The following is a 9,607-nucleotide window of genomic DNA, read 5'->3' on the forward strand; positions in this document are numbered from 1 at the left end:
GAAAATCTCATAGGGCCAGAATCCAGACTTTTAAAATTTAAACGAGGGGAAATCTTCACTCAAGAAAACGGCCCAGCTCCCCAAGTATGCCTTTAATTGCTACTCCCCTAGGCACCTAGGTGCATGTCTTTAACCAAATCATTAACCTCCTCCTCTGGTCCTTCCTCTCTTCAACTGGGTGATTTGTAGATGAGAGCCTGGCAAAGGCCCTTTAAAAGGGCAAAGGTATCATCATCCTATGCTTCGATTCTTAAAATCCTATTATTCTATAGTTCACCTTGAAGGGGTCCTAGGGATAAGATTGTAAGGACAGGAACCTGGGGGGAAAATAGGAAAAACTTAAACCAGGTGAAAATAAATGACTAGCTGACAGCAATCAATAATTAGGGTCAAGCATCTTTGGCCTGATCTTTGAAGACAATGGAGATGTTGAACTTCTTAACTTCTACTTTGTTACATAGATGCTGAAGCAAGTGAATGGAAGGTCTTTGCTTTTAGAGCTCATAGACAACTTCATCCAAGCATGGCTACCCGCCCCGCCAATCGTGAACGTGTATTACAGCTTTCCTTGAGTACTTACTCTGTTTATGGGGAGCCAAGAACAACTTGCAGAAAACATGGGTGTTAAGAGGTGTCAAACTCACAGTAAATATCAGACAGGGATATGAGGACGTTTGCAGTGCAGCTAAGCTTTTATATCCCTCAAACAAACTATGAGCAGAAAACATTTCTGAAAATAATTAGTTGTTCAAATCCATTTTTATGACAGCCCCTGAAATTTGTAGTCATTGTATTTGTAGTGAAATCACATTGCTGCCAGTTTTACTAGGCCTTTTCAAAAACGAGGATTTGGCATGGCATTAATAACGATGGTTTAAACTAGATGCAGAAATGTCCCGTGAAGATAAGAATGAAATCAATATTTAAATAATAAAAGAGACAATATATGTTTTCTAGGAATTCATTTTAAGATTGTTGTGTTTTGATTCTGTGGTTTAAAATAAATGCATTAAGGATCTTTTAAATGAACTACACGATGCCTCTGGTGCTTTCTTAGAGTTATAGTATAGCGAATAAGCAAGGTATAGTATCTTCCCTTGGCTAAAACGTCTCCATTTTATGTGATGTAGCTACATAACCCGAGGTGAAACAGTTACTAGTTTAGAGATTGTTTCCAGCCCTGCGTACTTGCCATATTTTAGCTGGGAGAATTCACTTAGGAAAAGCACTTGCAAAGATGTAAGTTATGAACACTTGAATCTCGCATCCTGCCATAAAGTGCATCAGCAAGTGAGTTTAATAAAACATGCTGTTTAAAATAGTCTGTAATTTCCTGTTTCTGCATTTCCCTTCACTATCTGTGACAGGCTGAAGAGCAATGACTAAACGAAGGGAATTTACACAAGCTAGTCTGGTGGTGTTTGCAAACCATCACCGTGAGATTCTTCTGCTTTGGTAAACAATTCTCTGGTGGGCTGTCTATGGCTATTTTTTTTTCCCTTGGTGTTGGTCCAATTTGTTAATTTTTAAAATGCAAACCACTTATTCACAGCCTGGAAACACCTGCTTTTGACCGCAGTGAAACTGATGGAACGTACGGAGATGAAATTAGTCATTTCTCATGAAATTTCCCATATTTCTCAACGCCTTTCGAGGCAACTATTGCCTTGATTTGAAGTTATGAAACCTTATAAAATGCCATATCTTGGGGGGAGAACACACACAGAAAAGAACTTGCAGAGATGCAGGTTGCGACCTTGCTTCCTGCTGAGATCCCAAGACAGTGGGTAAATAGCAGAACCTTGGGGAGGGGGGATGGCTTTCAACAGACATCGCCACCATCCAGGTCACTTCATGGGAGCAGCTGAGTCCAGGCATCAGGTGTGGTCCTCCACGACACTGTCTGATTGGTCTGCTCACACCCGAACCCAGCCTGGATATTTCTAGACACGTGCTAGAAAGATCTAGATATTTCTAGACAGGTGCTTCTCTGCAGATGTCTTCTGAGGCAACTGCAATGTGCTAAGCTCAGTTCAGTTCAGATGTGACATAGCCCTTGTATTCTGGCCATCTAGAAGTGTGCAGATCTCTGAAATACACCTGGCACCGGTGCCCTGGCATCTATACCATCCTCAAAACTCATACCACCCCTGTCTGCACAATAAGGAAAAGATGGAGAATGACAGGCAGCAAGGCAAGAGATTTCAGCCACAGGTTGGGGAGTTGATCTCCGATGGGGTGGAGGGGACGAAGTCTGAGGAGTGCAGCCCTCTGCATGCGCTGAGCGTATTCACTTTCTTTAAGGCGCAGTCTAAAGATTAAAAAGGAAAGAAGGCAATTTGGGGGGGGGGGGCGCAAACCTCTTTATAAAGACAGGAAAAACCATTTCAGGGACTAAAGGATTTCTTTAATGTTTTTTTTCCAAGAAGAGAGAAATGGCTTGTCTGTCCTTTCAGGGAGCTGGGAGGGGTTCTCACTGTTGTTCTTCAAGTCTGTAGATGCTGTGTTTTTCAAACAACCCACCAAACTGTCTTTGTGAGTAGGTATAGGCATTGGCTCATCTCTCCTGTTCCTTTCAGGCACAGGGGTTGTGGGTTTCTCGTGAAGCTGGAATGTAGCACAGGGTTAAGAGAGTGGGATTTGGAGTCAAACTCCCCGAACACAAATTCCAGCTCTGCCAATATAATACAATGTGGAAACTTGGCCTTGACCAGCAAGCCACTTTACTTCCTAGTGCCTCACTTTTCTTGTCTGTAAAATGGGGTAGCATGCTGTACTCACCTTGTCAGGTTGTCAGGATTCAAGACTTTAATATTAGGGAAGTGACTTGACTTTGCCTGGGCATACATTATGGATGTAAAATAGTAGTGAGCCTCCATAACTTTTCCAGTAATGTGCCTGGATCCCTTGAAGGCTAGAGGTGACAGCATCAGATCCTCTTTGGGGAAAGTATTCTGCCTCCTGGATTCTGTACAGCAAATTTGAAATTAAATAGGGGGATGGTGTCAAACCTGCGAACCCAGGCCCTTAGACAGGTATGAAAGTAGTCATTGGTGTTCCTGAGATACTTTCAATATTTCAAAAGCTTATTAGAAATCATAAAGTTTCTAATAAGCAATTGTGCAGGAAATAGTCACATTTCTGTACCTTGTCAGATTTCTTTACCTTTGGTTAGAATTAAATCAGCTCTGAGTTAACACAGATCAGACTGGGAAGAGACTCAAAACATGAAGGCATTATCTTTAATAAATACTATTTATTTTGAGGATAGAATCTTTTGGAACACTGGCTATGTGAAAGGAGTAAGAGGTATCCTTTACAAATGAAAAGATTAAAAACCACTAACCTCTGACTCAACCTTAGGATTTGCCGAAGATCAAGTTTATCCAATCACTATATTGAATGATTCTCGTAGACCTGATTTTTACTCAGAAAAAAAATACAGTATTGAGTAAATAGATTTATTAATAGACCAAGCATTATTCCTCATGGTCCTATATCTGATTATGGAGGCCAAAGCAGAATTTTCTGTATAATTATAGCGTTGAGGATGTGGCCTCAAAGTAGTTATAAAAAAACTATGAAAGTTTCCACTTACGAGACCTAAGTTTAAAGAGTTCAGCTAAGGAGTGCTTGTCCCTACTTCGAAATCTCATATTTTCCCTATGTTGTCTATAAATTCAGAGTCTTAACTGATGACTTTTTCATATAAAAAATTACATTTCTATCTCTCTCAATGTTCCAAGAGTATATATTTTCCCAAAAGGTCAGGTATACCTGTAGTGATGCTTGTTGATGGTTAGGACTGAAATGACCGCAAAAACTGAACCGTATGGTTTGACAAACAGAAACTGGTGCCAGAATGAGAGCAAATGCAGTGTTGTGTTATGATGGCTCCAGAACTTCTCTGGGACAGATTCTTCTCCTACCCAACCGGGCCCTAGGATCTCATGGGCGACACCAGTAGCTGTCATTTGAGCCAGCAAACAGCTGAGAGGGGCATGGGTGGAGGGGGGCAGTGGGAGAGGCAGGACACCATAACCTCCCCAGGGAGATCCAGGCCGCCCAGCTCCAGACTCCTGTTCTCCCCATGCTCGGCAACTCAGCAGCTGGAGTAGATTTTTAGTTTTTCAGTTAGTAGGATTCCTACCAATAAGGTAGGATCAATTAGAATTCTTAACTAGTCCAGCCTTCACCTAGTTGCTTTTAGCCCAGATGACAATGTTCAAGGGCCGTGAAGCATGGGGTTGGGGGCATGTATCTTTCTATCTGGAAATGGTACTAGTCCTGCACAGGAAGGACCCATAAGGAAATCTTGGGGCCATAGGACCATTTGGGTATTGTAATAGATGAATGAATAGATGATAAAGGCTCGGAAGAACCCTGGGATGGAATTTGCAAGAATTGATTGATTTCCAGTTCTTAGTGTCACTACAGAGCAGACAAGGTTTAACTCAATCATTCTAAAATGGTGTAACTTGTTTTCTTACAGTCTCTTGCATTGGTTTCTGATCAAATGACTGCTGTCGTTTCTTAACCATAAAATGATAACCAACTTAATGTTGAGCGCTCTAGATTAGGAGTTAGGGGACAGGTTCTTGCCTGGCATTAACTACTCCCTCTGCTACCCACTAGCAGTCTAACCATCTATAATACCCTAACTTTTCTGGGTCTTAATTTCCCATCTGTCAAATGATGAGGCTGCCCTCAAAGGACCTCTAAGATGGGTCTCTTCTGGCCTTAACATCAGGGACTCAAAACAACCAGAGAGCTTTCCAAAGATTTTCACTAGAATTTTGTACCGGCTCACTTCTTCCTTTCCTTCCCCAGGATGCCCTTATTATTCGCCTCCCCGCCCCGTGAACCCAAGACATTGCTTTGGGATGTTTCTTGAAGAATAAATCTCTTGAGTTTTCCGGTCCAGATGATTGTTTTTTGCATATGGCTGCTAACCAATTGCCTGAAATACATTCCTGCAGATACGCCACGCTCCCCCGCGGCGTCTCAGAGCGCGTACCCTCCCCCTTCCCGGAGAGGTCTCCCCCCGCTCCCCCCACCCCCCACCCCTGCCCCATTAGCTCCACACATTCGCAGCCAGCCAAGCACAGCGCCGCTCAGCCTGGTGCAAAGATTGTCCTTCCCTTCAAGCAACCAGCCTGCCTGCACTACGCAGGCAGGAGATCCGAGAACCCTCTTCTCTCTCGTGTTTACGAGTAATAAAATAGCGGACTTTCCCCCTTCTTTTTATGAAGACAGTCCTTGCAGCTGTGACTGTAACTGTTGTTGGGTTGTTGTTTTTTTTTATATGAGCCAAGATTATGGGCCCATAACCCAATTAGTGTCATTTGGTGGTGGTCCAAGTGCTTCCCCTGCTCGAGTTTTAATTTGGGGATCCCCGGAGGCTCCACATCTGTAGCCGGCCTGTTCTTCCTCTCCCCTTATTTGCTCGAGGTTTATGGGAGGATTAGCTGTGTGGTCTGGGAGGCGGCTGCTTCCCTTTCATCCACACGGCTCTCGAGCCGCCGAGGAGCCTTTTACTTTTCATCCAGCCCTGGCACCTGGAGGCGGCAGCCGGGGCGACTGGAATGAATCAGTGGATGCCCGGCAGGCCCCGAAGGGCGCGGCCCTGCAAGCGTGGGGGAGGGGAGGACGCGGGGAAGCAGGGAGCCGCTTAGGAGTCGGGGTGGGGTGGGCGAGGGGCGGCTCACTACACCGCCAGGCTGGGCCAAGCTGGGATCCAGAGCGCAGGTCGCCGAGCACACCCCCCCGCCCCCGCCACACACACACACACACCACACACCCCGCCCCCACTCCCTGGCTGGCGAGGACTGGCGAGGGCTCGGGGCGCTCATTGTGCAGGCAGCTGGCACCAGCTGGGAAGGGGAATTAGCATAACAAAGAGCCGGAGCGAGCGCCGCGCAGCCCGGCGGGGTCTCTGCGCAGAGCCCCGGGCTCGGAGGAGCCGCGCTGTCACCCAGCAGCCGCGCGCCCCGGGCCGCCGGGGGCCGGAGTCCCTCGGGGTTGCGGGGCGGGACCCCACTGCCGGCATCCGCGCCCCCTCTCCAGGTCGGCCAGAGCCCCGGCCGCCAGAGGAGGCAGCGGAGGTGGGTGTGAGTGTCGGCGAACGCGTGAGCGGCCGTGTGTGTGTGTGTGTGTGTGTGTGTGTGTGTGTGCGCGCGCGGGCATGGATGCTGCGGGCCCCTCTGAGTGTGCGCGTGGGCGTATCTGTGACACCGTCCGAGGCCACCTGCACCCCGGAGGGGACCCACTCGCTCCCTCCCCACCTAGGCCTCTCTGGTTTTTGCTTCCCTGGGGCGGAAAGGAGTCGCTGGTTCCCAATATTGGCGACCCTGTGGAACCCTCTGGGGACCTTTTACAATCCCACCCATCACCACCACCCCTCGGTCACTGCACCCCAGACTCGCTAATAACAGGCCCTCCGGGGCTCTCCAGCGCGGTCTCCCACCCGTCCTAGGGTGGGAACCGGGCAGACGCGCTGACCTGGCCCCCAGCCAGCGCCCGAGGAGGCGAAGGCCGCCAAGCCCTGCGTTTGGGCCTCGGAGCTTCGCCCTCGCCGGCTGAGGTCAAGTGCACAGTCCTCCCACACTACCGCTCGGGTCTCAAGCTTCCGACTGGGTAACTTCATCGCCGTGTTTGCATAGCATCCTTAGAGCTGCCCGTGGGAAGAAAAGTATCGGAAACTAGGCCTCCGTTAAGAGTCACGAAAGGTCAACAAAGCAGCAAATTCGGCCTACCGGAACTGGAGCCCTGGACCGGGGGCCTCGAGGCCCACGTTCTTGCCACTGTGACATTAAAAACAAAGACCGCTGTTTCACACGCAGCAGAGCTCAGACTGACCACCCCGGTCCCTGGAAGGACCCTAGGAGGACCGTGGGGAAGAGTGGACCCGCGGCCCGAGATGGCTGACACAGACCGAAAGACATCCCTAGAAGATGCTCGCGGCCTCTCCTCCAGGCGGGGTGACTGCGCCACCTTCGACCTGACCGCCGCCTCCTCCACTCGGCCCGCCCGCAATCCAGCCCCCTGCAGTCCCTGCTCCCAGCCCCCTTCCTACAGAGCCTCGCCGCCACCCAGGAGCTGTCGGCAGCTGCGCCGCCGGAGCCGGTGTGGGGTGGGGTGGGGTGGGGAGCGCCGCAGCTCCCACCCAGGGACCCCGAGCTCCATCTCCGCGCCTCGGGGCCAGCGCCTGGGTCGCGCCTCGCTGCTCCGCGCCGGCTCCTTGCTTGCGGGCGCTGGGAGTCTTTGAGGTTTCTCACGAGTTCCGTGATCGCAGTCCCTGGCCTCAGCTGCCTGCACAGCCCCCCAGGAGAGGGAGAGGAGGAGGACTGGAATGAGCTGCGGGGGGCTGTATCAGTCCCAGATCCCCCGCCACCGGAGGTGTGCGTTTCCAGGAGTGCAGCCTCCATCAGGCAGGCACTCAGCACCACCATGCTCTAGAGCGGAAGAGGCCTCCGTCTCTTTCACTCGCCCTCTTCTCAGTCCGGGGGACCAAGGTCCAGGGAGGTGAAGGAAATCAGGTTTCACAGCCCTCTGATTGCCCCCTCAGCTTCGCTCAGCTGCACACCAAGGCTTTTTGATAGGCCAACCCGGGTGCTTACTTACCAGGGCCCTATTCTAAAGTCAGAGCCCCCGCGCCCAGGAAAGGAGCGGCCCTAGGAATGCAGGTGCAGCTGCTCTTGGAGGCGCTCTGGAGAGGGAACAGTGTGGAAACCCTGGGCCCCCAGCCTCAGCGCCGTCCCTTCTGAGCTCTGGAGTGCGGCAGGTGAACTGGTCTGAAGGGGCTGGTGGTGTCTGATGTTATTATTATTAAGAGTTCAGAATTCTCCTAGGTTCTAACAACTGCATTCATTCTCAATAAATGGTTTCTTAATAATCATTTTAATTAGCAAAAAGGCTGTCTTATTAAAGCTAATTAAAGGCAATTTGGGAACCTTATTTTCATACAATCATAAAATTAGAGAAACAAGAGGCTGGAGAAAAGGGGAATGTCTCAGTCTTTCTGAAGAGGGGGCAGGGAGGAGCTGGCCAGGGCGACCCTAGCCCCAAGCCAGGCCTGCAGGACAGGAGTGCCCTGGCGGATGGGCAGGGACCGTCAGTCTTGCGGAGCCTCCTGATGTGCTGGGGGACAGCTTCTGGGAGCCAGCCTGGGTCCCCATTCTCCAGCTGGAGTCTCAGAGTCCCCTGACCCTGTCCCTCTGTCCCATAATTGGCCAGTTTTCTCTCTCTAGATATCTCTAAATGGGAATGACCTGCCATCACAGCCCTAACTTACCCCAGATCTCACTCTTTCTCAAAAGCTCCCCATTTGTCCCTAGGCATTCCTTCCCATCCACTCTGTGGCTGACTGCCCAGAATCACCAGGCTACAGGTTTTCTCCCCTTCTCAGGCCTCTCAGTGCCCTCCAGATCTCAGCCCAGGCCGTTTGCCCAACCCCACCTTCTGCTCCAGCCGCTTTGTCTCCTCAGTATTCTCCCCTGCTGACCTGCGCCTTCTCAACTCGAAGCCAGTCACCCCAGCTTCTCCCTCAGCCTGGGGTCACCTTGCTCTGTATCCTCACATATGCAAAGAGTAACTTCCCTTCAAGGCCAATTCAAGGTCTGCATTTTGTATGAAACCTTTCCAAGCTATTACAGGCTGGTCCACGATATATGAAATGTAACATCCCCTCCCCTACCTATAATGACTTTTCAACTAGAATCTTTTTAAATTATAAAGTAGGAATTAAACATGGGTTTTCGCATTAGTGACCTCAGTTACAATCCTGGCTTTCCATAAAGTTGGGAAGTGGTTTATGGGCACATCCTCGCTATAAATATCTTGTGTCTAGAAGATGGCTTGACTTTCCTGAGCTCTGGTTTTCTCATGAGGAAATGTGTGTGTGTGTGCTAATTCACTTCATTCGTGTCCGACTCCTTGCGACCCTATGGACTGTAGCCCACCGGGCTGCTCTGTCCATGGGATTCTCCAGGCAAGAATACTGGAGTGGGTTGCCATGCACTCCTCCAGTGTGAGTAAATGAGGCTAATAGTAATACCTACACCATCAGGTTATGTGTGTTAGTCATTCAGTTGTGTACGACTCTTTGCGACCCCATGGACTATAGCCTGCCAGGCTCCTCTGTCCATGGAATTTTCCAGGCAAGGATACTGGAGTGGGTTGCCGTTTTCTTCAGGGGATCTTCCTGGCCAGGGATTGAACCTGGGTCTCCCGCATTGTAGGCAGACACTTTACCATCTGAGCTACTAGGGAAGTCTGTACCAGTCTGTGAGATATGTAAATAGATAAGGATGTAAGTCATTTTATACATTGTAGGCAAATGATGCTAATAGCTCTGTGATCATTGTCCTTCTTGATGTGGGACAAAATTCAGGGGGTACGAACAAGGGATTCCCTGGCTGCCTGAACTCCTGCCAGCCTCGTCTCTAGGGGTTTCAAGGCCTCAGAGCCTCCCTTTCATCCCTTCTCTCCAGGGTTCCTTCCAAACTTTGGAATAGGATTCTTCTCTGGGGACCACAGGGCGGCGGTTTGTGGGCACACACTTACTACCAGCGTCTAGTGTCAGAACTCAGCACAAGAGAGATGCTGC

Source organism: Cervus canadensis, chromosome 13 (assembly GCF_019320065.1).
Source record: "Cervus canadensis isolate Bull #8, Minnesota chromosome 13, ASM1932006v1, whole genome shotgun sequence".
NCBI lineage: Eukaryota > Metazoa > Chordata > Mammalia > Artiodactyla > Cervidae > Cervus > Cervus canadensis.